Source organism: Otolemur garnettii, unplaced genomic scaffold (genome assembly GCF_000181295.1).
Source record: "Otolemur garnettii isolate 467f Iridium unplaced genomic scaffold, OtoGar3 scaffold00022, whole genome shotgun sequence".
Lineage (NCBI taxonomy): Eukaryota > Metazoa > Chordata > Mammalia > Primates > Galagidae > Otolemur > Otolemur garnettii.
The window spans coordinates 812,980-840,821 of NW_003852417.1; the positions used below are offsets into that span (position 1 = coordinate 812,980).

At 46.4% G+C, this 27,842-nt stretch overlaps 1 long non-coding RNA gene across 1 annotated transcript; it reads right to left on the reverse strand.

Annotated features, from left to right (window-relative positions):
* Window positions 1–26,457, reverse strand: LOC111724364. Its single transcript, XR_002772668.1, has 4 exons — window positions 25,956–26,457; window positions 8,254–8,402; window positions 3,477–3,598; window positions 1–1,418 (listed from the first exon to the last, which is right to left on the reverse strand). It is a non-coding gene; the product is annotated as an uncharacterized LOC111724364 (long non-coding RNA).
* Window positions 26,458–27,842: the final 1,385 nt, after the last annotated feature.

A 27,842-nucleotide genomic window follows, 5' to 3' on the forward strand; every position in this document is an offset into this window, starting at 1 on the left:
TATGCCATTAAAGGACAAAAGTGGGGTGAATTATCCAGTACAATCTCAACCATGCCCACATGAAAGTACGATAGATGGGAAGAAATATATCAAGACGTTAGCAGTGATTAAATTAGGGGATGGGTATAGACGGGTTTTGTTTTGTTCTTTTTAGTTAAATGTATTTTTTTTTAATTTTCTTTGGTAAGCATCTACCAATTTCAGATTCAATAAAGGCCATTTTTAAAGCTATTCATGACAGAGTTAAAATTAAGAATTGTGCAGCTATGTTGAGGAAGGCTTGCGGTGTGTTTTCGGACGATTCACTTAAGTAACCAAACATTTTCTATTACTGAGATGCATTTGTCTCTAGGATCAAGTCTGCCAGCATCCGTAGAGCAAGGATTCCAGGGGTTCGGGACACACCTCCTAAACATGTCAATATTTGTTCTTCGAGGAAGAAAAAAGAGGCCACTGGCAAAGAAGGGCACAACATGTGGGTGTGGGGGGCCGTTTCAACACATGTTATCTGCTCATTTGCTTGTTCCTCTCCTGTTAGCACATACATGTGTGTTTCTTATTTTCCTCTAAGCCTTTCATTCCCTTTCTTCCCCCACAATTCCTTACAGAGTGGGAATCCACTGAGTTCCTGCATAATGCCGGCTACCTTTCAGCATGGTGAATCTCTTCCGCGCCACACAATCCATGAGAAGTTAGCCATAATCCCATTTAAAAGATGAGCAAACAAAGGCAAAGGGCCTTTGCTCCAAGTCATTCTGCTATTTGGGGCAAAGTCAAAATTCAAATTTCTGGTCTGTCTGGCTCTAAGTCCCAGCTGACTGAATGAATCAGTTCTTCTTCAGTGATTTTCATGTTCTCTTTCTGATATTGGACTTCAAAAACCTACTGTGGGGGGACTTTCAGGTGAACTTGAAAACTTGAGAGTTCCCAGGTCCCTGCACCACCCAATGCACATCACTTACCCATAACCTTACCCAATCCACTTTGTCCACTTCCACAAACAGCTTTGATAACTTAAAAAGTCAAATGTACTATTTAGTAAGAAAAGAAATAACAATGCCACCGCAGTTCACGAGAGCAGACTAGCAGACTACTTGGTGTTACTTGGCAGCTGATTGCCCCGAGCAGTAATTGAACCTTCTCTCCACTTTCTACCCACAGTGCGAAGAGCTTCTTACTTGCAGTTTTATCAAGCTTGCTTGCTTTTTGTTTAAAGATACGTTTTCTGTTAATAATCACTGCTGCCCGGGATTTGCTAGACTTGAATCTTTCCTAACGTTGTTGGCATGGAGCAGATACCCTGACGTCCCAGACTGAAAACCATCTGGGGCTCTCGTCTGCCCGTGGACATCAGCTGTCCCAGAATGAAACCGCAGGCGAGTTCTGCCTCTGACTCACTCTCGAGTTGCTTCTCTCACCTGCAAAACACATTCCCCAAAGCCCATCTCAACACAGAAAGAAGAATCTTCTTCAGTGATTTCAATGTTCTCTGCTTGCCCAGATGCTCCTGTCTGCCACCATGGTCCCATCCTTTCACGCCCTTTTATTAAATCTTCCCTTGAAAACCCTGGACTTGACCCACATCCTGGCTAAGCCTCCCCTTGGAGCAGGGTCAACCTCACAGGTGGTTACAAGGTCTCTATTTAATGCTTAACTGTCCCCATCTTAAAAGTCTTACTAATTTTAGAACAAGGGGCCTCCACTTTTACACTTTGCATTGGACTCTGAAAATTGCGTGGCCAAACTTGTCCATCAGGCTAGAGACTTGGTCCCTTCAGGGCTAGTCACCATCCGCCCCCAACAGCCCCCTCCTCAGGTTGCTGGCCTGGGAGTCTCTGGAACAGGAACCGTCAGTCACACCTTCCTCCCAGGTCTCTCCTGCTACTCCCAGAGTTCAGTTCGATTGTTTGGTTCCTCCCTGTGTCTTTGTGAAACATCGCAGGTCCCGACTATGTTTCTCGCGCTTTGTCTAGCATGCCAGCAAGGCACACCCCACGTTTCCACACTGGCCTGTATTTCTCTCTGCTCTTCAATGGGAGTTCGGGCTACTCCTCAAGCTTCATCTACCACCTCATGTGACTGGGGGGGACCAGGTGTTTTCCATGACTTTCCTCTCCACCCATCAAACCAGAATTTCCAGGTGCTAATTTGCTTTGAGTCTTACCTGTCCCCAGCAAATCAAACTCAACCAACGTCAAACCCTGCTCACCCTTGTTCACCTTCATCTGGTTCTTTCTACAGAGTTCTTTCTGTGGTCAATGAAACTTTCATGCTATAGGAAACCCCCCTTTAGTCTAATTTTGGAAACTTTTCCCATGATTCCTTCTCCCATCCCATCACTGGTTTGATCTATGTACATTCACCCTCCTAACAAATCCACGTTGCACATCACCCAAAGCCACGCTCATCCCTCTCCTGGTTACGGCACACTTTTTGGTAGATGTCCGAGGCCTCCAGAAGTTGGAGTCACTAAAGGCTCTGAGTTCATTCCCTCACAATTTCAGGTGGCATGCTGCAGTAAGGCAAGTCTCAGACTGAATTCTGACACATATATACTTAGTACGTCGGCACTAATGCCATCCAACAACCTGCTGTGTTGGTTTGAGCCCAGCTCTCTGTTCCTTCCAGAACTCTATTTTTCATGAAATATCCACTCAATGCTGATGTGGCAATATTCTAGCGGCACCATTCAGCTGACATTCTAGTTCAAATCAGATGACAAAAATCCTTCCAGAATCAGCTAAAACAGTCAGGCTTGGAACCCCAAGCCTGAGAGTCTATTCCAAAGGATGTTGGCAGTTAGGCTTTCTGGATTTTTATCTCTTGTTCACACAAGGGTAGAACTGACTACAGGGTATTTTGAGCCAGTCCACATATGTTTCTCCATCAGTTTTATTTAATTAGTATTTTTAATTATGTATTAAGTACTGATGCCTCTACCAGCTAAGAAACAAAAAGGCTAAACCTTGAAAGTAAGCCACATCTATGGTGCTTCCATTCCAAACCCACCTTCACCAGAAATAACCAGAAATCTGGGCTCGCTGATCCCTCGATCTCCTGTTCATGTACACCTACCAGGTTGGCCTTGCTCCCAAAGAAGCATCTATGCATATTTTAATTTTAATTATTTTTAACCTGGAGTTATTATGTTTAATGTAATCTTGGGGACTTACTTTTTCACCTGTTAATATTATTAATAGATATTCCTCCATGCTGCTGCGCGTGGCTGTAGTTTGCCTTGATTATTGAACACCATCTACTGTGTATGGACTTTCTAACCCATGGACATTACGTTACTCCCAGTCGTTCTCTCCTCCTTGGACAATGCTGCTACAATACTGCTGTATAATCTCTAGTGATGCCCGTCCACAAGTTTATCCTGAGTATGAATTGAGTTGCAAACGACCAGCCTGAGGAACTTAGCAAGAACCGTCTATACAAAAATAAGAAGATTAGGTAAGCATGGTGGGACGCACCTGTAGTCCTAGCTACTCAGGTGGCTGAGGTGGGAGGATTGCTTGAGACGGGGAGTTGGAGGCTGCAGTGAGCTATGATGACACCATCACACTCTGGCCCACGAAACACAGCAAGAAATTTCCTGAAAAAAAAAAAATAATTAACTAAAATGAATTGAGTTGTGGAATTACTAGGCCAATAGGGTAGATGAAGCTTTTAGGAGAAAATGTCCAAGTGTGGTTCATTGTGATTGTAAAAACAGACTCTGTTTCCAGCAACGTTCAAGAGCTCTTCTGCAATAACATCTCTCCATCCTTTGGTACCGTCAATTTCTTAATTATTTCCAACCAAATGGCAGAAAATGGTATCTCAGAGTGTTCTTGATTCTCATTACCATAATCGCATAAAAAACAGGTATGTATTGGCCGAGAGATGTGTTTTCATCTTTTGACCATTTTCCTGTTCTTCTTAATGATTTTTTATAAGGAGTTTTATGCATCCTTGACACGACTGTATATATATCTTACACACTATTAATTTCACTGGTGAAAAATCACCCACCTTTTGGGCAGCACCTGTGGCTCAGTGAGTAGGGTGCCAGCCCCATATGCCAAGGGTGGCGGGTTCAAACCCAGCCCCAGCCAAATTGCAACAACAACAACAAAAAAAATCACCCACCTTTTAATAATATCCACCATGTTACTTAATAAATCCTCTAATTGCAATGGGAATTAAGTTCAGCAGAAGGGCTCATAGTAACTGCCTCTCCAGTATGGATCTCGGATTAGTGCATGCCCCCAGCCAGTGTGTACTAAATGTCAGCTAAGTGCCCCCTGGCTGTGGTTTAAATTAGTTTGACTTGCATAGTGTGTGTTTACATACATACATATGTGTGACAAGCACACACACGCAACACGCTAAAATAAACCACAAGGTAACACTCACCTTTTCTGATGCCATTGCCACCACCCCTACACTTCCCCCTGTCCCTTCACAGTGGTTCAGATGGGTTGCCGCCTCCAGCCTGTTCCCTTTTCAGTTCAGCCTGCTTGTCCCCTCTTCTTTAGTTGCTAAATGAAGCCACAAGGCCCCACCGGGGACTGCGGGCCCTAACCTTCCATCCCAGGCATTCCTGCCCCTCTTTCCTACAGGGTACAGCCTTGGGACCAACCCTCCATCCCAACCCTAGTCCCTGGCAACTGCGTGCCACATCTGAGTAAATCACTCGCCCTGATGACAGCTCAGTTTCTCCTTTCCTAACATAAGGGCAATCGTAATAACTAACTCAAAGGCACCTAGGTCAAGGAGAGGATTGAGCAAGGCGATGCCTTCTCAACGCTTAGCCCAATGTTGTGTAGTAACATTCAGTACATGCTTGTGGTCTGTTGTGTGCCCACAGTCTATGTCAGCAACACTGCACTACAGCCCCACTGCTCACCACTGGGGGTTCATTTGGCACTGTCCCCCAGCATGTCCATCTAGACGTCTTCCTCAACAGTGCATATGGCGGGTAGAATGCTGTGATCATCAGGCTGTCCAAGCTCTTTGTCAACACCTCCCTTGTGACACTCTGCCTAGCACTTCCTTACAAAGACACGTGTATCTCTCTGTCGCTTATGTGCTCAAGAGCAAGGACTATTACACTCGTCATCTTTCCTCCAGGACCTAGGGCCAGGCCCAGAAATGAGCAGGTCTTCCGGAAACGCAGGTCATTTGCTTGTCTTACTCTCCCTTAGCGTTTTTTTTATTTCTTTTCTTCTGATTTTCTAACACTAATAAAAATAAAACCGCTAAGAAATTGTATTTTTTCCTGTACCTCCTACCTACAAAACCATCACTCGTGATGTTCAATCTAGAAATATTATGTTTATAAAAAAGCCCATATAAGAATTCGTGTCTATTTCATGTGCACAGTTCAGCACAATTCTTATTGAATTTCTTTCCTATTCTATCCCCATATCCCTGAGTACCCAAGACTCTCTCGCCCTTCTGACTTACTGTCTCCCTCCAAAACACAGTGTGACTCTCCCCTGTGCCTACACCAGCTGGACGTGGCCATCGTGGCTCGCTGGCCACCTCTCCACTGCTCCTCGCCACAGTACACTCTGGGCCGCTCATATCTCTTCCTTCCCAAATCCTTCTGTCACCCTAGGTCATGTAAGGCATAGACCTCGTGACAATTTAGTTCTTGTTGTGCTTTTTCCTTTGAAGTTTCAGGGAGGAGAAACAGGTGACACAGACATCCCACCCCACCCCAACCTGGCCCCCGGCCTCTGCTGTGGTCCCAGTGAAATAAGTTGTAGCCCACAGGTAATTGTGCTTTTGTTGTTGTTGTGTAACATTATCATGCATTCAGGTCATGTCCAGGGAAAGACCATCTTCATAAACTATTCTGTAAATCTAAATTTAATGTCTAAATATTACCTTTTCTATCACTTACTTCCTGGCCTGAAATAAGTCAAGTAACACAAACTGTCATCTTCTGTCTGATGACATTCCCCGTCAAAATCAATAGATGTCAGATTAATTTTATAAAAGAGTCAGTTCAACAAGCTCGGGTTGCATTCCAGGTCCCAGATCATCCCCACCCACCCAGGGCAACTTTTCAGCTGTCTTGGAGCACAGATGCTCCACCCCAGGTGACACGGTGATTCCCCAAGAACCCAGAGCAAGGCTTCACTTACTGTCGGACTTCTAGTAACACCGCTCAGAGGCAGGAAAACCAGACGTCTGTTAGCTAGTCTTAAAAGTCTATGGCATCATGGATCAAAAGAGGAGGCAGGGTGATGTAGAGAGAGGAACTCTGTGTGGGGATGCTGTGACTACGTGCACAATCACACGCTCAGAACTCATCACCCGGGAGTCCTCACCCCCTCTGCAGCGTGATCGAGTGTGTCAGGATCCAGCACGAGACAGAGGAGGTGCTCCAGGTACTTGGAACACAAAAAATGTATTAAAAGGAATCAGTGCTCACAGGGCCATTGGAAAAACTTGAGGAAGGGAAGGGAAGGGAAGGAGCTCCTGCCCAGCTGTTGGTGACACCGTAGTTATGAGCAAGGAGCCGGGAGAGAAGATGCTGCTGCCCCCAGCCCCGGCCCTCCCAGACGGCCTGCAGCGTGGGGTCCGGACACCCACCGCCAGGCACCTCCCTTTCTGCAGCCGCAGGGAGAGGATGGCCGGCGGCTGCCACGCCAGATCTGCCTTCTGATCCCGCACAGGTCCCTGTGACTGCAGGAAGGCAATTCTCACTCAGCTCCAGCTGCTGGGAGTCAGCTTCTGCTTTCCGCCTTCTCTAAACAGAGGGAGAGAGGGGAGTCCGAGAGGGCCGATCCCCAGGGCAGTATAGTAAGAGGAACTGGTGCGGTCCCGTGCAGAGCTGGGTTAGCTCAGCGCCTTCTCCACCATGCAGATTGTTTTCAAGCAATCATTAGCGTCTCTGGGCTTTGGTTTCTGTACCATCAGGATCCGTGTGTGTCAGTGTGTCGGGAGGACTGAACATAATGTGTGCAGAGCTCTTGGTAGGGGGAAGCTTTTATCACCCTGACCCAGGGACAACACTGTGCAAATGTCACCAGTTAAAAGATTGTTCTCCCCACTCGAATGTGTAATTGTGGGTGAGGAGAAACACCGAGTGAGCCCCTCCGTGTGCCTGGAGGTTTCACAGCTTCATGCTGGTCAATGACGGTAACAGCCCTGTGGTGTGTCTTGTCACCCAGGCCTGGCTGGTGGGGAGGTAGGGGACCGAGGGTGTGGAGGACGTGGAACTGGGAGGAAGTAAAGGCAGGATCCCTCCCCCACACCCCACCGGCACATGCTCCCGCTGAGTAAAACGCCAGGGTGTTTCCTCTTCTGCCACCCTGGAAGGGCCACCTGACACCTCACCCTTTCCCTCACTTCCCCTGGTGACTAGCAGGGAAGAGGAAGGTGTGGGCTTCTCGTGATCCCGCTCCTGGTGTCTGACACACGCCCAGCTCCCTCCCCATGCTTGGGCTCTTTGCAGCTTTAGGCTAAACTGTCCCAGTTGTTGGCAGTGACAGAGAATCTGCCTGTCATTTGTTCCTTCCCTCCCAGCCTTCCAGCCTGGGGGGTGCACTGTTTCCTGGAAGCAACATCTTCCATTGGCGTCTACCACAGCAGGGGCCCCGAGAGGGACTCAGGGAGGAGCCCCCCTCCCCTCAGAGGGGCGCAGTCCGGTCAGGGCTGAAGACATGCCCCCAAAGCACCACAGTGACGTTGGAAGAAAATGGTGCAGATGCTTGAGTTCAGATGGCAGCAACTCTGGAGGGCGTGAGTGAGTCCCCAGGAGAGGGGAGCGAGGAGGGTCCGGGAGACTTGACACAGACAGTGGCGTTTTTTACAACTTCTTTGAAGTATAGTTATGCACAAAGAGCCTCAGACACTGAACACGCACAGTTGGGCGGGTTTGGGCCAGCACCTGCCGTCCTCTCAGCGCAGTCGAGGTAACCCCCCACCCCCAGGCTCCTTCTGCCACTTGCTCTAGTTCGTTTTGCTTTTGTGGTAAGAACGCGTAATAGGAGACCTACTTTCTCAACAGATTCGGAGTGTCCGACACTGCGTCATCTACGGCACTGTGTTCTGCCGCAGACGTCAGAACACCTCATCGCCTGTAACTGACAGTGGGTGGCCCGTGAACACTGATTCCCCGGTCCCCACCCCTCAGCTCCTTCCGACCATTATTCCGTTCTGCCTCTGGAGTGTAGCCAGTTAGATTCCTCACTGAGCACAACCACAGTGCCTGCCCTTCTGGGCCTCTCTTACTTCATCTGACATACAAACCTCCAGGTTCACCGCGTTGTTGCGAAGGCCAAGATTTGTTTCTTTTTCTCAGGCTGGATAATATTCTCTTGTATGGATACCACATTTTCTTTCTCCATTCATTCCTCAGTGGAAACATTCATCGCGTATCTTGGTTACTGGGAATAACCCTGCAATGAACAGGAAAGCGCAAATATCTCTCCTTACCGTCCTGCTTCTACTTCTTTCGGATAAACCCCCAGAAGTGAGATTTTTGGTATTGGGCAGAGCTGACTTCTCTCCCAGGTGGAGAAGTAGCCACATGTGTAAGTCCTGACACTAAGGGTGGCCTCCTCAAGGGGCTCGGTCCTCTGCAGCTTCACATCAGTAAACCCTGCTAGCACTGTGCAGGTGATGTCTGCCTGGACATCACAGGGACACTGAATTTTCAGAGGGAATAGAGGTATGATGGGATCTTTTAAATGGCCCTTGTCTCTTGAGTTCTAACCTATTGCCATTGAAAGGACAGAAACTTCATCTGGCCTTGGGTGTGACAGACTTCCTGATGACACTCAGAAGGAGTGAAACCATGGGCTGGACCCTAGGGCAGGGAGACCCCCAGTTAGAGGAATGTTGAGTCCATGGGTATTGAGTGGTTAATGGGCAGGTTGGGATAAGGGTTGGGAAGAGGGCAGGCTGGGGTGTGAGGGAGGCTTCAGTGGGACAGGCCCAGGAAAGGCATGTTGGGCCTGTGCTGTGGGGCCCATGGAGGCCACAGCAGGGAATCAGAACTCATCCCAGGCACTGGGGAAGCCCTTCTGCACAAGATAGCCTCTTCCCAACACCCCCAAGCCCAGAGGGTGTCTGCTGCCATTACTGGCAACATGTTAAAAACACAGACTCTCTCCCTCACACAGGCACACACATGCGCACACAGGCACATGTTCACACGCACAGCCTTTTATCATTTTTTCATGAATCTGCAATGTCTAGGTTGAATCCCATGTCTAGATGCAGAAGCTGTGTCTGATTTGGTCATTATGTTCTGAGCTGCTGTCATCACCAACAGAGGTCCAGGTTGCAGTTGTGTGGGTCACTGGTCCCCCAGCAAGGGGCAGCTGACAGCATGGGCAGTTTGGGCATGACAGGAAGCAGAGTCCACTGGCTCAAGCCCTGGCCTGTCATTTCTTTAGCCATCCAGGCCCGGCATTCCACACAGAAGGAGGCAGGTGTGCCCTGCACCAAATCTCCTGAACACCAGAAAAAACTCAAGCACTGAGGATCCCACCAAATGCTCAGGGAGGGCAGGGTCAGGCTGGAGAGCTGTTCATTAGCTCAAGAGAGATGAATTATGACCACCTCCAAATCCCAGTTCCCAGACTCTAAACCAGCATGGTGGCCTGGGAGGATGTGCAGAATCCCAAAGCCCAGGGCCCCGGGTGACAGTGGTTTTCATCGCTGTATGTTCACAAGACCTAGGGTCTCTATCCTGCACTCTTCCAAACCCAGCTCAAGCCCTGCGCCTTCAGAAAGCAATGCTGATAATCCCTGGCTGCTGCTCTGACCCCTCCTCTTGCAAAATCCTAACACTCTATAGTGCGTCCCACAATTCAGGACCTGCTGGATTCTTTATTGTTTTCCTGGTTATCCGAAAGGAGAACTCCTCATTAGGAAAGGATTGCCAGCAATAAGGCAATCTGTGTCCTTCAGCAAAATCTATCAAAACTGTAGATTCTTAGCAAAACCTTGTGACTTGCCAGGCCATGTAGATCCAAGGCCTCTTTTATTCCAAGGCTAACACAATTGTGCTCCAAGGTACAAACTGGTTCTTACAACTGAAATCCCATCTAATAAAAGGTCCGGCTCTGACCCCCAAACAGAGCTAAACATCTACCAGCAACAGCCTCTCCAGAGACCTGCCCTGTGGACGGCCCCACCATCTGTCCTCTGATGCAATTAGGACATCCACATTTGATCATCACCTCTGAGTCCTCCCGCCTCCTTATTGAGCCCCGACAACTAGATGGCCCCCAGCCCTCAGTCCCAACCCCCACCACTTCTCAGTTCAGATGAGTCCTCTCCTACACCACTGTGGCTGCCCAGAGTCACACCGTCACCATTCCAACCAGCTTTGCTGTAACCTAGAGGCTCTTTTAACTGTCTGAATTCCCTCTGGGCAGCTTTGTCCACTCCTTGGCTTATTGAAAGGTGCATTGAATGACATTAGGTCATTCAAGTCTCAGACTTGAGCATGTGAGTTCCCACTTCATAGATCTCCACCCCAATGTCCCACGGACACCTAAAATTCAGAATTTCCCAAACTCGTCATCTTTCTTTCCCAATTCAACTATCTGTGTCTCTTCTGTAAGTGAAGAGGATCATTTCCAGGAGTGTGATTCTTATTTCTCCAGCTGCCAAATGTCCACACCTATCACCTCCTGGTGGTCCTACCTTACTTCCCCACCACAATCTCCGGATCACTCCCCCCCACCACATCCAGCCCAGGGAACTGCCAGGCCTCTCCCGGGTGACCCCAGCAGTCTCCCGTCTCCCTCCCTGCATCTTGCCCCACTCAAGTCCACTCCCCCACATCAGCCAGGCTGCTATTTCACAGCAGTGTCACCCCAATAGTCAAAACTCTTTAGGTATCTACAAGGCCCCTGAAACACAGCCTCCAACCTAATAACTTGCTACACCCACCCTGTAATCCCCCCAAGTTAATCTACTTTTAGATCTTCAAAGATAGGCTGCCCTGCAGGGCTCAAGGCTTATTCACATGTGGTTCTCTTATTGTAAACACCCACCCTCTTCTTCTACGCAGCCTGCAAGCCTCCTAACTCAGCCATATGTTGACAAGACCCTTCCCGTAAGAGGCCCCATCTTCGTGCTTCTGCGAGACCCTAACCTCCTGCTCATGGCACTTATTAAATGATTTCAGATTTCATGTAAAATGTCTGGTGTCTCTACCACTCTGAAAACAATGGCTGTTTGGGGGGTTGGGGTGGGGGTGCAATGTAGAAAACCATGTGCAATCCATGACTTTCTTCCTTTAATACAGCTAATTGGTAATTTCTCAGACTTACACCGTGCCCTGTGAAGCAGAATGGAGACGACTCTCTCACACCTCGGGATCCAGCCGGATCTCCTTCTCCTGTCTTTGAGCCTCTTTCTTTCCCAATTCAACTGGGAAAGGACTGAGACGCCCTGGGAGCCCTGGGAGCCCTGGGAGCCCAGACATTTTACCAGCCTCATTCCCGATTGGAGTTCCAGTGCCTCGCAGGGTAGGCTCCAAAAGAATCTGGGTGGGATGTCCTCTCAGGGACAGCGCTAGCATCTGGGGGGACACAAAGATACCTCCCCTGCCTTGGGAAGGGTAAAAGCTAAAAAGACACAGAAGCCTGGAATGGAAACATCCCTACAAACCCAAACCGTCTCCCCAGGAATCTGTGAGAATGACTTGGTCAGTGCTTGAAAATACAGTGAAAAGAAAAGAAAAACCAAAGGAAAATGCCCCCAAGCCATGGCAATTAGCAGATTAAAGTAAAAAGAAATCAGTTTGCACTGACATATTCCAGGATTAGGAAACCATGATTTGGAAACTGTAGGACAAGACAGGTCTTGTCACACACTCGGGGGCTCTAAGAGAAGGGAGAGAGAGAAATAAGACATTTTTGAATAATATCTATGCACATATTACAATTTCATGCGAATTACTCATGCTTCTTAATTTAATGCACTACATTAAAAAGAAATGTTATTGATTCTAAAAAATTGCCCTGTTTTCATAGAGAAGTTAGGCAAATTTCCCAGGAGCCTGGAAAAAGTAGCAGGACCAGGATTTTAGACCCAACTCATTTGATTCCAAGTTTCTTTCTTTCCCAGCCGGCAGGTGAAGGCCTGGACTGGGGGGTTCAGGCAGCGCGGTGAGGGGGGCTCACACCAAATCACACCTGATACCCCGGGATTCCCCAGTTCTCGTGTTTCCATCTGCCCCCCCCCCCGAATTCCATTTCCACTTTAACGGTTTGAGTCTTCTGCATGGTGGCAGTTAGACCATTTAGCACACCACAGGCAACAGTAATATTCTCTGAGGAGTGACCCACTCCGATTGTCACCACTAGGACTTTCTGGACTGATCTATGTGAACTGGTTCCCAGGTAACACACAGGAAGTTTAAGTAGTTTTTGACATTTGACCTTCTCTCTTGCTCTTGGAGGAATCCATTACGTTTGAGTCAGATAATGCTTAAAAGGTCAAAAGAAAAGCAAAAAGCACATAATCGCCTTTTATTTATGGCTCGTGCCCCTCACCCACTTTGGGAAGCTCACAGTATCATTCCCCGTGAAGAAGGGATTTGCTGAGTATTCGAGGCCCTGTGCTCAGAGAACCTGCCTGGGGATCTGCTTTGACCATGCAAACGCTTTCCCCTTAATCCTAACGGGGAAAGTTATTTTCCCCTGAGAACGTGGAACTAGGTTTGCACAGGCTACAGCCCATCTCCTCACACACTGCTGATAGGAAAGGGAAGGGATTCAACCCTTTGGGAAGGCAAACTGGAAACACGTGGCAAGAACCTGATACACATCCCATAATAATATTAATAATACTTCTTGGTTTTATTCTGCAGAAATGACCAAAGAGAGAGAGAGAAGCTTGATAACAAAGATGCCCATCAGGGGTCATTTTCATGCATAAGAAACATTATAAATGATGAACAACAAGTCACCCCCACGTGGTAATTTTTATGCTGGTGTTCCCATGGTGACGTGAAGCAGGTAACCTGCCTGGGTAAGTGGAGAAGAAAGACGCCAAAGCGTAAGTAGGGTGTGAGGACAACGTGAAGTTGGGCACACGCTAGAGTCCACCAAACGGCACCAGACTGTACCAGTCCTTACGGTGACTCACCAATGACAGATACTTTTCTACATTTCTACATACCATAAATTTAAAAATGGCCACGTTTGTTTCTATAATGAAAAAATATGTCTTCATTTCTTAAAGAGCTTTTCCTTGTCAATATTCAAAGACAAAAGAGAATGACAGGCATTGAGGGAGAGACGGGTTTGATAAGTAAGAAGCCAGGGAAAGACCCTGAGGCCCATTTCAGAAGGGACATTGGTGTAAGAACGGTGAGTGGCGAGTCACCACGGAGCAGGTGTGGTCAGATGTTGGGAAAATCTAGAATCACCTCCAGACGCTCCTCTAACCACCAGGGGAGAGAAGCAGCCACACAGTGACACGTCCCCACAGAAGCCCCGGGCAGCATGTGAGCTGACTCCGAAAATAACGGGAGAGCCTGTGGAGCTGGATGAAGTCGCCGAGAGCCGAGGGATGTCTGACAGACAGATATTAGAATCGTCTACGGAGAGGAAAAATGTGATGTTCACGACTAGCTTTAAAAATAGTGCTCTGCAAATCCTGCGTGGCGTCAGAGTCACAGGAGAATAGGTGGAACCTTGGCAGCCGCGCTAGACGGGTAAATAGCGGGTGGCAGGGGAAGAGCTGTGATTCAGTAAATATGTTTTCAGGATACTCTGCCCTCATCCACTGCCAAGCCCCGGCTGTCTCCCCTGTGTGAATTCAGAGCTCAGTGCAGGAAGAGCTGCGAGGCAGTGCTCCCTCCCTCTGTCTCAAGGCTCCAGAGTCTGACAGGGCTGCGGGGAGGGGTTGCCACTCAAGAAGGAAATCAGCCACTTCATGTAGCCAGCGTGGAACTGTCACTGTCCCAGTATAGCAGTGACTGAGGAGTGCGGCAATAGTGCTGCACGAATGCTGCAAAGATGCTCTCTGCCCTGGGCACGGGGCTAGATCACAGGGAGGATGTCACGGACTGCAGATTTTTACATAAGATACTCTCTGGCTTCCTTTCACCAACATGCCACTTGAAGCCCATTTGTCTGTGTATAATGCCACAGCCCACTGCACCAAGCCACAGGCAAACCGCGCATCCCAGACCACATTCAGCATTCACACTATAGACAGCATGACTACTTTAGTCATCCAAACTCTGGCACTCATGAGAATCACTTGTTAAAACACCCATCCTTTCGTCTCTGATTCTGCAGGACGCCAGTGAGGCCCAGGAATGTGCATTTCAATAAGCATCTCAGTTTATCACGATAGGAAATCCACAGGGTTACAAGGAAACGCTGCTCCCAGCGTTTGTTCATCAGTGAACAGCACCTTCTGAAGTACCTGCATCACATCAGCACAGGGAGAACTGTTGTCAGCTGAAGATCATAAAACTGGGACTGCGGGTCCAGGCTGACTCTGGTTACTATCAATAATGTTACTCAAGAGTGGGATGGAGAGAAACTGGACAATTTCGTGAATCCAAAATCTTCAGCTAATACCATGCACAGTGAGATTAGACAGCTGAATGGAGATTTTTAAAAGGTTCAGGCATACCGCTAACCACGGACCAAAGCTAGCCCAGTGAATACTATATACTCAGAGAGGAGGAGACAACCTGTTCTCATTAACTAGCAGGTTACGTGTGTGCGTGTGTGTGTGTGCGTGTGCGGGTGTGTGTGCGTGTGTGTGTGTGTGTGTGTGTGTCTACGTGTATCCAGTCTGGTATTTTGAATCAAATAGTAACATGCTCAAGGATGAAAGCACCTGGTTTAGCAGGTAAGCAGAAGATTTGAAATGAGCTGCCCTGGACTGAGGGCTGCAGCACCAGTCTTCAGCACTCACCACAGAGGCCAAGACAGCCACTTACATCCCTCCATGCACTCCACATCTGGAGGGCTGGATGTGTGCTGGGAAGCCACATTTTAAGAAGAAAATTTGCAAATCGAGACATAGTCAGTGGTATATCATGTATATATATATATATATCATATATCATGATAGTAGAGACTTTGGCAGCCTCTACCATCAGATTTTATGAGGGAAGAGTGGAAGAATGGGCCTGTGTAGCCCGGGAAACAGAAGAGCTGGGAGTGAAATTAGACCTGTTATCAAATGTATGAAAAGCGCTGAAGGAAGAATTATTCAACCCACTCTTTTTTGTTCCAGGAAGTCAAACTGCAGTCAGTGGGAAGAATAACATGAGCTGGCTGTGTGTGATGTGATGGGGAGTGGAGTCTGGCTGTCCTGTCCAGCTCCCCCCTCACAGCACCCACACAGCCTAGTCCAGCCTCACAGACTAGTCAGCAGGTCCACTCTCAGGCCTTCATCAGTCTGGTCCTTCCACTGGAATGAGCTCTCTGATTAATCTACCTGGATAACACCTGCTTGTTAATAAGGGCAGGTTCTCTCCTCCTCTGAATTCCTGGTCCCAACACCTGCCATGCAAAGACTTCACCATGCAGGCACCCTGGGCCCTTGTACCCCTCTAGCATGGCAGCCCCACACGCCAGGTTAACAGCTGTGCTCACCCGGGTTCCTGTGCTGAGCTACCACTGGTCCTTACTGGTTCCTTAGACCCAAAACCAAATAGTCCTTTGGAAATGCAGAGAGAGAAAGAAGAGAGAGCTGAGGAAAAGCGTTTGCCTGGGATCCACAACTAATTTACTTACACCTCCCAGGTGAGAACCAATCAGGGGTAAGAACCAAAGTAGCAGCTTCCCCCCTGAGAAGAGGTTTTTAAAGCATGACTAAGACAAGCTTCTAAAAGAGCTCAGACTCCAGAGATGAGAATTCACTCAGACGCACCACCATGGACTCTCTTCCTATAAAAACCACATGGGAAATTGGAGATGAAATTGATAGGAGATCCAAAGAGAAAGAAAGAATAGGATGGTGCTCCTTCAAATTCAGCAACGGCCCTTAAAGCAGAAGAATGTAATCTGGACTATTTGTTTTACTTTAATTTTCTAATTTGAGTGCTTATATTTCTAAGATAAACTATGATCTTTATACTTAAAGCTGATTTCTCTTGAACCAGTAGTATTTCTTTATGATATAAAGACAATATCATGAAAATAGAAATTATCCTAATCAAGTACATAAAATGAAGATATTAAAGTTGAAAGCTGTGTTATATCATGTCGCATTGAGTATATATAACAATAGATTTTACTGTCTCATAAAAGCAGTTATGTAGTACTTATTTTTTAATGGAGGTGGAGAGTAATAAAACCACAATCCTTATGTGTCCTTAACCACCGTCCTGTCGTTTCCCAAATCTCCAGACCTCAAATTATTTTCCAGTTGCCCTGCCTTGGAAGGCCAGCAGACAACTGCCAACCAACAGGGCTGTGATGTGCATTCCAACACGGCCACCTTGAAAGGCAGGTTTCTGCAAAGAAGAAGCGTCAAGAGCCTATGAGTACATGAAAGATGCTCAGAGTCATTAGTCATCGGCGAGATGCAAATCAGAACCTCAGTTAGACACCACTTCACGCCCCACAGGGACGGCTGCAATCAAGAAGATTCTAATAAGTGCTGTGAGGACACATGGCAATCAGGACCCTCCCGCACGGCTGTGGGGAGGTGGTGTCATACAGCCTCTTTACAAAGAAGTCTGACAGTTCCTCAAATGATTACATGGTCAGTTACCATTTGATTGAGCAGTTTCATTCTTAGGTATATACCCAAGAAAAATTAAAATAGGTTCACAAATAAACTTGCATACCCCTGTCATAGAAACATTACTTACCATAGCGAAAAGGTAGAAATAACCCAATGACCACCAATTCATGAATGAATCATTGTGGTATATTCAAAAATGGAATATCATTTGGTCTTATAAAGGACTGGTATGAGCTACAATAGGAAATCATTATGCTAAGTGTAAGGAAACAGAAACTCATGGCCCCGTAGCGTGTGATTCCACTGACATGAAATGCCCCAGATGGGCACATTCGTGTGTACACAGAGTAAGTCGATTAGTTGTTGTCAGGCGGAGGAACTGAAGTTACTTGGGAGTGACAGTTAAAGGGGACTGCCCACGAGATGGAATCTAAGAAACTAAGCTGAAGCAGTTGACCTCGTCTTCTCAGTTTATATATTTACATATATATATATTTTGTGATTATCTAGTTAAGGTTTTACCAGGATTATAAAAAATATTTGTCTTAAGAGACTTTTAAAAATGTAATTATAGGGTGGCGCCTGTGGCTCAAAAGGGTAGGGCACCAGCCCCATATGCCAGAGGTGGCGGGTTCAAACCCAGCCCAGGCAAAAAAAAAAAAAAGTAATTATGTATAGATAATAAATGTTATGACATTGGTAAAATAAAGGTTACTTTGATAATACAATCTTTTCTTTAATAATTCCATTAGACATTTTTCAAAGTGAAAATGATGTTTATGTTGTTTAAACATTTTATATTGTTAAAATGAAGACAGTTTTGGTGTTATTTCCTGTCAGATAAGGTTAACGCTAAGTTTGTTTTCTGGTTTTCCCCACTATAAAATTATTAGAATTGTAACTGAGGCAGAGCAGCGTCTGACAGGCTAGTCTTGCTGTTCTCCAGAAATGCTGGTGTTCTGGCAAATAAAAGCTGGGGGACCTAATCCCTGCCTCTGCATCTGGCTGACAGCAACAGGTGGCCAGACTCTCTTCATCCAGTAACATTTTTAGGGTAATAAAATTTTTCTAATGCCAACTTTAAGAAGGAATCCGTAACTCTGTGAATAATACTAAAGCAATGGAAGACTAAACTTCCCTGGGCAAATTGTACGGCATGTAAATTAAATCTAAATAAAATTGTTGTTTTTAAAAAGACAATCAGAAAACTATAGGAATGAAATACATTCTGATTTTTAGAAAAGACACAGTGGGAGTGATTCTTGAAAGAAGGCCCCAAATACTTCCTAGAACTTAATGTTAGGGTCAAAGAAATCAGGCAGGTGTTACCTTTGGAAAATACCCAGTGAACCAAATAAAACTTCAAACATGAATTAAAGGTTAAAAACAAATCTGAAATTCAAATATTTAGATGAAAGTGTAAACTGCCTAGTAAACGATGAATAATAATGTCTCTCTAGAGAACCCACAAATTATGTAACTGTACCTCCTGGAGTAAAATACATCCTTGCCCATCCAGCCTTTGGGTCTCTTTGGATCAAGAAATATTCCTAACACTAATACAGCCAACTGAAGAGAGACAGATATTTTCATCCTTCCCAAAACCATCTCCAACAACCCGTGTATTTTCTACATGAAAAGACCGAGGTCCAGCATGGGTAGCTCTCCCTGCTGAGGTCACAGGCCCACAGCAGAGCCCAGTGCAGCCCAAACCCTGCCTTGTCCCCTCACCTGGCCTGTGCAGGCTCGGGTATGTCTGTAAGCCCCCCTGCTAATGGTCCTCAGGCACTTCTGGTTTACATGGCATTTGCGCCCAGGCTAGGGCCCTGTGCTGTGCTCTGGGCTGGGTTGACCTGGGTTTCCTGGAGAACATTTGCGTCTAAAGATCCTCCTTGAGCAGGACCCCAGTGCAGGGTCTCTCACCTTTATTCTTCCTCAGGGAACACGTGTATCCAGGGCTGCACAGCCCCCGTGCCTCATGAAGCTTCCACCCAAGTAGGAGCAGCCCCAGGTTGTGAAGCTCAGCGGGCCCTGCCCTCCTGCGATCCTTCCACCTGCCCAACATCTTCTGGGTGGAGGGTTTTCCACAGGGAGCAGGCATGGGGGCGGGTTCGCTCTGGGTCTGCCGAGTGGCGTGGGAACACAGGTAAGAGCCTTCTTGCCAACACTTCTGTTCCTCCCCTGGGTCCTGGGCAGCACCCTGTCCTTGGCTACAAGTATCAATAGAATATGCTTACGGCAAAAGAAGTTGCAAACACTTCCAGTTTCATAAACAAACTGGAAAAGTGAGTCTCTTGCTCTTCCCGGCCTCTGCATAGCTGCTCATTCTGGATCATGTTCTAGTTAAGCATCTTGGCCCCGGTGACACAAGACTCAGGAAGCGGGTGGTTCTCAGCCTGCTACTCACACATGTTTCCTATACGACGGTACCTCCCAGCAGCCTAAACCACAGCTGGGAATATCCTGGCCCCACAAGCAATTCCTGGTTCCTTTAATATGCTGCATCTCCCGTGATCTCAGTCACTAGGGACATAACAGGGGCCTCTGCTGTGCCGGGAAATCTCAGCAGTTCCCCCAAGGTGTGGACTCTGGCTCTGATGCCGCTAGTTGCCTGGTGGCACACGGATGCCATGTCGTGCACAAAAGCAGACCACGAGTCTGTCCCCAGCTTGTGCCTTGTTCGTGACAGTCATGTTGCTTCTCACCTAAGACCTTCCATCAGCATGGGGGATGGAGGTGCTCAGGGTGACTCAACAGCTGTGGATGTCTGACAGGGAAGGGCAGCTGCAGCAGCCCCAAACCCCTGTGGGCAGCACCGGCCTCTCCGGCAAAGAAGTCTTCCCAAGTTGTGCTGGTGTCCCAAGTTTCTCCTCTCGGGAACATGCCTCCCATCCCACTGGAAATGCCTGCGTGGCAGAGAAGCACTGAGGACAGTCGCAGGTTCTGTCAACAGCCAGGTTTGCTTGGGCGTTCTCCCTCCCTCCCAAACTGTACACTGAAACCGAGGCCATGACATTACAGCCACAGCTTATGAATTGCTTGTGACATTTTCAACAAAAATGTTAAACTTATGTCCATACATTCATAGAAACCTATAGCCCAGTAGGCAAAATGTTACAAGAAAATAACGCTCTATGAATTCAATTTAACAAGCCTTAGTTAGGTACCCGGTTTCTCTCAGATTCTGTGGCCAGCAGAGAAGATAGACAATTGAGTGAAGGTGTGTGTGGTTCCTGACCTTAGAGCACCCACAGTCTGGAAGGAACACAGACACAGACACACAACTTAAACATGATGTGTGATGTGTGCGGGTGACTGGGGGGGAGGTGCACACAGAGAAAGAGCCTTGTGCATTGGGGAATGCTCCAGAAAGAGGGAACATCTCAGCAGATAGAAAATAAGAAAAAAATTCCTGGTCTTTGCCCTGCACAAGGTGCTCTCACGAGGATGCTTTACCAGGGCCCCAATCCGATGGCTCCCAGCAGAGAATTTTTATAACCAGCACAAAGGCAGCCCAGCTGCCCCTTCTGCCTTAGCTGTCCCTTCTGCCCCAGCTGTCCCTTCTGCCCCAGCCAGTTTTTGTTGGAGACACAGTACAGTTTTTACCGACAAGAACAGAATAGGCTTCCTATCTCCATGTAACCCTTTGAAACCCAGAGATAAAATGTAATGTCGAAGACATATGTGGCTCATTATGTAAGTTTTAAGAGGCACAAAAATTAAGGAATGTAAAATCTGCATGGACTGAAACAAACAAAGCCCTCTCCCCACCATGGAGAGGCCGGGCCAGCTGCCCCTGCACAGGTAAATCAGGAAAGACACCGTGGCCTGTTCCCTGGAAGTGAAATAATGGACCATCACGCAGTTTGGGTCAAGGCTTTCATAGGGACCTATGTATAATGCCTTCCTACTCATTCAGATAATGCTGCTGTTAAACTTCTGGCCTATCCTCGTGTCAATTAATCACTGGGGCTGTGGGATGGTGAATAGAGCTGGTATACTTCATCCATTAAATTTTCCCGTTGGTGATCACTAATAAATTAAAACCAGTACTGATTTTCTCTGTTGCATCTGGACACATTTCCAGGCACTCTCACTAGTTTAATCGTCGCTTGGTTCTCCTGTTCTTTGTTTTTCTAACTCTTTACAAGTAATGACAGTCTGCCTTCTCCCTATACCTCTTGGTTCTCTTACAGCCAGCACTGGCCGTCAGTGGCGTACACAGTGGTGATGACAGTAGACTCCCCGAGTTCTTTCATTTTCGTGTGTGTGTGTGTTAGGGTCTAATCCTGGTGTTTCCTGCTGGATCCTATAGTTTATCGGGATGGACTTTCGGGAAGTCCATCCATTCGGCCAGAGCCTGGACGGTGTAGCAGCCTGGCATCGCCCTCTCGCTCCCTGGGCTTCTTCACGTCGGCCTTTTGCAGTCTCTTCAAAGCTCCCTGCCTCTTCCCACTCTAGTCATTGGCACGGGGTTGCTTTTTTTTTTCTTTCTATGTCATGTTCCTAATTCTTCTGCCGGCACTCATTTCCGAGGCTATGTTCTTACAGAAGTCATTCCCAATCTGACCTGTGCCACAGCGGGCGGCCTGGGTTCCACCTGCTTCACCCGCTCTCTGCTCCCTGTGCCCCCTAGCAGCTATTGTATCCATTTCAATTAAGGAATAATAATTTCAAAGAAGTTAAGATTTGATTAATTTATAATAATAATGGTTTAACGTATTCCTTCCACTGGATTATAAGTTCATAAAAGTGGAGGGTGTTTAACCCGTGTATTTTTGCCTTTTAGCACAGTGCCAAGCACATGATCAATAATAAAAGTTTACTGAACAAGAGGAGAGGTTAATAGAAACTTAAAATTCAAAGAATTTACAAATATAGTAATTTTAACAGTTTTACCAATTTACTTCTTTTTAATATAACATTCTGATATCCAGTGACTCCTCTTAGAATTGTTTTAATTGCCAAGTTTTGCTACAAATATATGCAAATCTAACCTGTCCACATGCAAATGGCCAAGCTGATGCTCTACCCTGACATACATGTGCACCTGTGCATGCACCATGGCTGCTCATCTATTCCTAAACCGTGTACTTGGAGACAGTAGAAGTGCTTTCGTAGGTGAAAGAGTAACTAGTAGTTGTTGGCAAGATATTTGGCAGCAACTCCTGTGATAGAAAGAAGGAGCATGCGTGGCCCTTGCCTTCAAGGCCCTAAGAGGACAGAAACTTCCCTGGATTATACTCCTAGATTTTTTCATTTTGCTGCTGTTGCTGCCACTTCTTTGAGGTTGAAATGCCATTACAAAAAGACTTCGTTCTCATTTATATTGTTAAGGTAGACAATTCATCCAAACCAGGTGTCCTCAAACGATAGCCTGCGGGCCACATGCAGCCTACCTAGTACATTTATCTGGCCTGCCAGGTGTTTTTGCCACCACTGCCTGTCCTGCTTAGCAGCCGACTTGTCCTGGGGCCCACAGTCGGGCCCTCCAATGGTCTGAGGGACAGTGAACTGGCCCCCTGTTTAAAAAGTTTGAGGACCCCTGGTAAACTATCAGTCCCTACCAGTGTCTCTGATCTTCCCTGGGCTCTCAATACCTTGTTTGTTCCCCTACAGTGTTGCTGGGCTGGCAGTGCAAGGCTGGTGGGTATCTGCTCCCCAGGGAGACTCTCTCCTGGGTAGTAGTTAGGATTAAGGTTAGGCTTAAACCTTGGAGGTGGCCCCTGAGGGTAGCTATTAGCAATTTTCATTCATTTGTTTATTTAATGATCCCAGTGACCCATTTTGCTATTAAAAAAAATAAAAATGGAATAATATTAAGTAACTTGCAAAGAGCCTGCTTCCCTAATCACTGCCCTAAACTGGGGTCTCTAACCTCCTATGCTATCCCTTTTGTTAAACAAATAAATTAAACCAAAGATCTTTAGAGAAGTTCTCAAATAATTTCCACAGAGAAAACATAAACACACCTTAGTATTTTACAAGGCATCCTCCCCTCCCTAACGTTCTCAGGATACATACATACAGCCCAGTGAATAAAACACCCTTTCATTTTAGGAAAACGTTTTAGTTATACAATATACTTTAGAATGGAAGAAGATATTTTAGATCTTACTCCCTACTCTTCATCAGCCAAAATCTTACCTTAAGCCCCCAATAAGTGAGGAGGCCCAACAAATCCAGCAGTTAATAAAATTTGCAGAAAGTGAGTTGATCTGAAGACTCAGACACAGACCTAGCGAGCTTTCTGCTCGCTCACCCATCACCTGTTCCTCATTGACTAAGCAGGAAGCCTGTACTAAAACAGAGAAAATTGTGGCAGAAAACCTTGGCATTTTCTGGTTAAGAAACAAGCCTTGACTTACATAGATAAGAAAATTCTAAATTGAAGGATAATGGTTATGTTCTTTTGATATGAAAGTTAGCTTTAAGAAAGTTATTGTACAGTAATCATATACCAGTGTAATAAAATAGTTTTTCCTGGATTCCATAGCTAATAGTAAGGATACATGAATATCTAATGCATTTACTAGAATTCAAACTTATTTACTTACATATGCCCACGAGGAGATAAAATTAAAGCAATCCCTACTTAAACAAGTTATTAAACCTGACACCACAGTACAAAGATCATAAATGAGTTCCTTATTTTTCTCTATTGAGAACATTAGCAAACACCCATTGTTAACTGCAGCCTGGGTATACGGAGCCAACAGCCCATACATAGTCTACATAGCATGAACAATGTCCATTTCAGCTTTAAATTAGCAAGAGTTCAACCGTTATTTATGACTCACACGTACAAGGCATACGGTATAGATTTAAGCAGGGGTCATTTCAGAGACTAAATCAACAGCAGAGTTGGTTAGCTGGAATTCATTAGGGATGAACAGTTTTTGGCTGATTATGCAAAATTCCTAAGGTTTTCCTATTTCTAGATCAGATTTCAACTTCACTGGGTACAATTCTTTGTGCATTAATTTTTTTTTTTATTAATGATGCTAAAAGGATTTTGGTGTTTTAAACTTTGTACACAAACCTAGCAGGCAAAATCTTTCTTAAATATATTCTAAGCTCTTGGCAAACTTTCCTCGAGAGCAAATATTAACTCCAGATAGTGTTTATTGGTTTTTATAAAGTAATCACTGTAATAGTGGCACATGACTGCTAGAGGTAAATGCTTATCTAGGCCAGGAATTAATCAAGTTTGAGCTCTTTAACAAAACCCGGTCAGAAATAATTTATTCCTTACACAGTTTACATTTTAAAATAACAGCATGATCTTCTCCTGATTTTGCTTCACACTCTAACAATGACTTCATGAAGATGTGCTTGGTCCGCCTGTGCTGTCAACACGGGAACACAGAGAAGTGAACTCTGTGTCACATAAGGCAGAAAAGGGCTGCGAGAGGCGCCATAATTGGACTTTTTGACCCACATCTCCAGGACTGGCCTAAAACTTGCAAATGGAGATTCTTCCAGTTTAAACAGTTTTTATGCTTCAATATTTATGAATCATTTTCACTACTTTCCTAAATATTAAGAAGAATCTCCTGATGGAAAACACCTGCTCTCTGTAAGGCAACCCAGCAAGAGAGTAAATGCGCATGGTGGGAGCCTGTTTGCAAGCAACCTAGGCTGCAGGAGAAACAAAAGGGGCGAAGTTTCCCGAGGGGCAGTTCCCTGCAAGTGAAGGGAGAGGCTCTTTTCAATGAGAGGCCACCACAGAACAGTGGGGTGAGAGACCCAAGACACAGACAGTGACCGGGCCACCAGACCAAAACAGAACTCTGACCCACCAACCTGCAGTGGCCACCTGGGGAAACCAACCCCTTACCCACAATAAACAATCCAGGAAGCCGGCCGGCCAGAATCAGACTTGCAGGAAGCCAGATCCTTATTCCTAGTGACAAGCCAGGAGTCGAAACAACAACTTCTATAGCGATTGGCCAAAGGCCAAGACCCGATTAAATAGCTGACAGGTCCCCCAGTTTTTGTCCTGTCTTCCAATGTAGAACCAAGCAGAGAAAGCCGACACCAATCTCACGGAGGCCTTGCTCTGGTTTGCCACCTCCAGCTTCCCTCTGCCAACAGCCCCCAACCAGGGCACCCTGAAGCCTCCCTTTATTCCCTGGGAAGCCCTCCCACTCCCCTGCCTGCCTTTGAATCTCTGCCAAAATGCAAGTGACGATGCCGACTCCCTGGCCAGAGCAAGCTCAGAATAAACAACCTTTTTCTCCTTTGGTTGGTCTTCATTTACTTCCACAGTTGACATATTCTGTTTGACTCTTTTGCTTCGAGGGACAGAGATGCACCCAGGTTGTCCTTTCCCTGCCTCTCTTCCCCTTCTGCCCTTCACCGCCCTGCTCAGGTCTCTACCAGCCTCGCTCCTGGGAATCTGTTTGTCTCTCACAATTGGCCTGAACAGGAAGGTCTGGTCCATTCACTTGCTCACCAGCTGGGAGGCAGGTGTGGCCCCTGTTCCAATCACCTACAATCATGAGATGAGATTCGTTTTCCTTAAACACAGGGCTGCTGTGGTTTTAGAGGCCAGCAGAAGCATAGACTGAAGTTCCACAGGTTTCCTCCCACCCCCACAAAAACAAGACAGACCAACAAAATAAAACCTCCCATACAGCTAAAAAAAATTGTTTGACTATCACAGTGTGAGGGAATGTCCCTAATCACAAGAATCAGTACACCAACTGGGAAAAACGTCCCTGTTCTGTCTGTTTTGGGAACGTGTGGAATTGCCTATTTTTCAAGGTAGAAATATTGTCCAAATGAAAGCTCCGAGCTCTTTGGTAAATCCCAACCAATAAAGAAATATTGATCAGTATCTAATCCTGCACCCTCTGCCAGGCTTCAGCGTGTGGCAGACTCTGCTCCCAGCTTGCTCACCCCGTCAGAGTTTCCACGTCTCCACGGGGTCCACTGTGACTCCTCTCTCTTAGGACCCGTAACTGTTTAAACAATCACGGAGTCCGGCCCCTGGCAACTGTCAGCGGCTGCATCCAGCCAGCACCCTTTCATTTCTTCACTTCTCCTTCTCTCGTTCCTCCAATCCTCTTCTTCTTCCCTTCCTCCTCCCTCCCCTCTGTCTCTCTCCCATTAAAATTTCTTCCTTCACCTGATTTTAAATTCCTAAAGAAGTAAAAACAGGAATCAGCACTTCCCCAGAACCCGAACCATCATCTCTCATCCCGCCTGCCACGTGTCACCCGCCCCTTACCCTGTCACCCGCCCCTTACCCTGTCACCCACCTTCAGGAAACAGAGAAGCCGACGTCACCAGCAGACGTCTAACCCGAAAGCCTTGGCCGGGTCTTCTTTCTCCAGCCAGCCCTGTGAACTCCAGCAAGGCCCTGGGGAGGGTCTCTTGCTCCCTAATCTATGAAAAGAGGGGATTGAAAAGATGATCATTTAGCTTCTAGCTCGGACTCAGGGTTTAAAAAGATACACAAAAGCTGGCAGCACAAAAGGTTGAGGGACCCTATAATTTTTCGTCTGGCCCAGGACATTGTTGTGAGTGATGGGTGGTTGCTGTTATAATTTCACTGGATAATAAAGACCTAAGGTCCTGGGCAAACTAACACATTTGGTCACCTTCTCTGTGGACTATACTCAAAGAACATCAGGTGCTAACAGATAAAGGCCGTGCACGTCTCACCACACGAGTGACTCAGTCACAGACTGTGCCTCATGTGAAAACATTCTTATGCAAGCAAAGTTATTGGGCGGTGCCTGTGGCTCAAGGAGTAGGGCACCGGCCCCACATACCGGAGGTGGTGGGTTCAAACCCAGCCCTGGCCAAAAACTGCAAAAAAAAAAAAGGAAAGTTATTTATATAGTTTACACTGTTCGTGGTCCATACTTTAAACGTAACACCTTATATTCACAATGATTTATAATTTGCAAGATCTTTCTGTGTTAGCTTCCTCTTACCATGATTTCATAATGTTCAGATTGCTAGTACTTTAAGAAAATTTAGTAATTTTTCCAAAATTATGTAACTAATTAGTTCATCTCCCACGTTCTACCTTTGCAAAACAGAGGACATACTACATCTAGCAAGGGATTTTGAGACAAACAGGATCACATAGGCAGGTCACCGAACACAGTGACCCAGACGTGTGGGACATGCAAGAACAGTGTCCTCTCTTCATTCCCCATCTCGAATGGGACGTATTCAAACTATCAGGTGTAACTCCAATCAAAAGGAAATATAAAAATTATCAATGTATCATGTTTATGCTTTCCTTCCCAAGAATTATACTTTAAGTAAACTGCGGTTTTAGTAGTATGTCAAGAATAAGTTGAAATTAGCATTAATGCCACTGACTGTGGTTGCCTGTTCTAACGAGAGTGGAGAGGACGTTGAAACTGGCATTCACGGCTTCTGACCATGTCCGAGTCAGTTGAAATTAGCATACACTACTCAGAAGTATGAGGTGCAGATGTGCCTGGATTTACAAATAGAATGACTTGTCCAGGAACACAGTGGGAGCTTGCAACGTTGCTACTGCCAGGAGGAATTGGATGTTAGAGCTAGAAATACACTGTGAAGACTCCAAAAAAGACCACGTCCACAGATGACCAGGAAGGACCTTGTCCCTCATGCTCCTGAAAAGATAAACAGAAGAGAAAAACAAAGGGAGGAGGGAGAGGAGCTGGGGAAGGACAGCCTGCGTGGCCAGGAAGGGTTTTCACAGCTGTCGGAAACCCACCATCTGACCACACATGTGTACACACACACCCCACACATGCACACACACACCCCAAACATCTGTAACTGGCCACCTCCCATCCTCACACCATGGCTGCGAACTGAGGATTTTAAGGTTTCTCTGGGGTCCTCTTGGTTAGGAAGGGCCCTATTCAATCAGTTAGGGGATTAGGATTTATTTTTTATTTCTCCGTGGATAACTTATTCTTGTCTGGACCTTCGCCTGGAAGTAGAGAAAGCTTCTAGGAGAATGCCTGCTGCCACAGTGCCCACTCCTGTGGCTTCTACAGGTAGAAGTCCAGGACCAGAAATAATCTGGCAATACAAAAGTGTCTTACGGCATCTGACAGCAAGAGTATGTGGGTCACTGGGCAGAAATAAGGCTTGAAATGTAGAGAGTCAGAAGTCAGATTATGACAAATTCC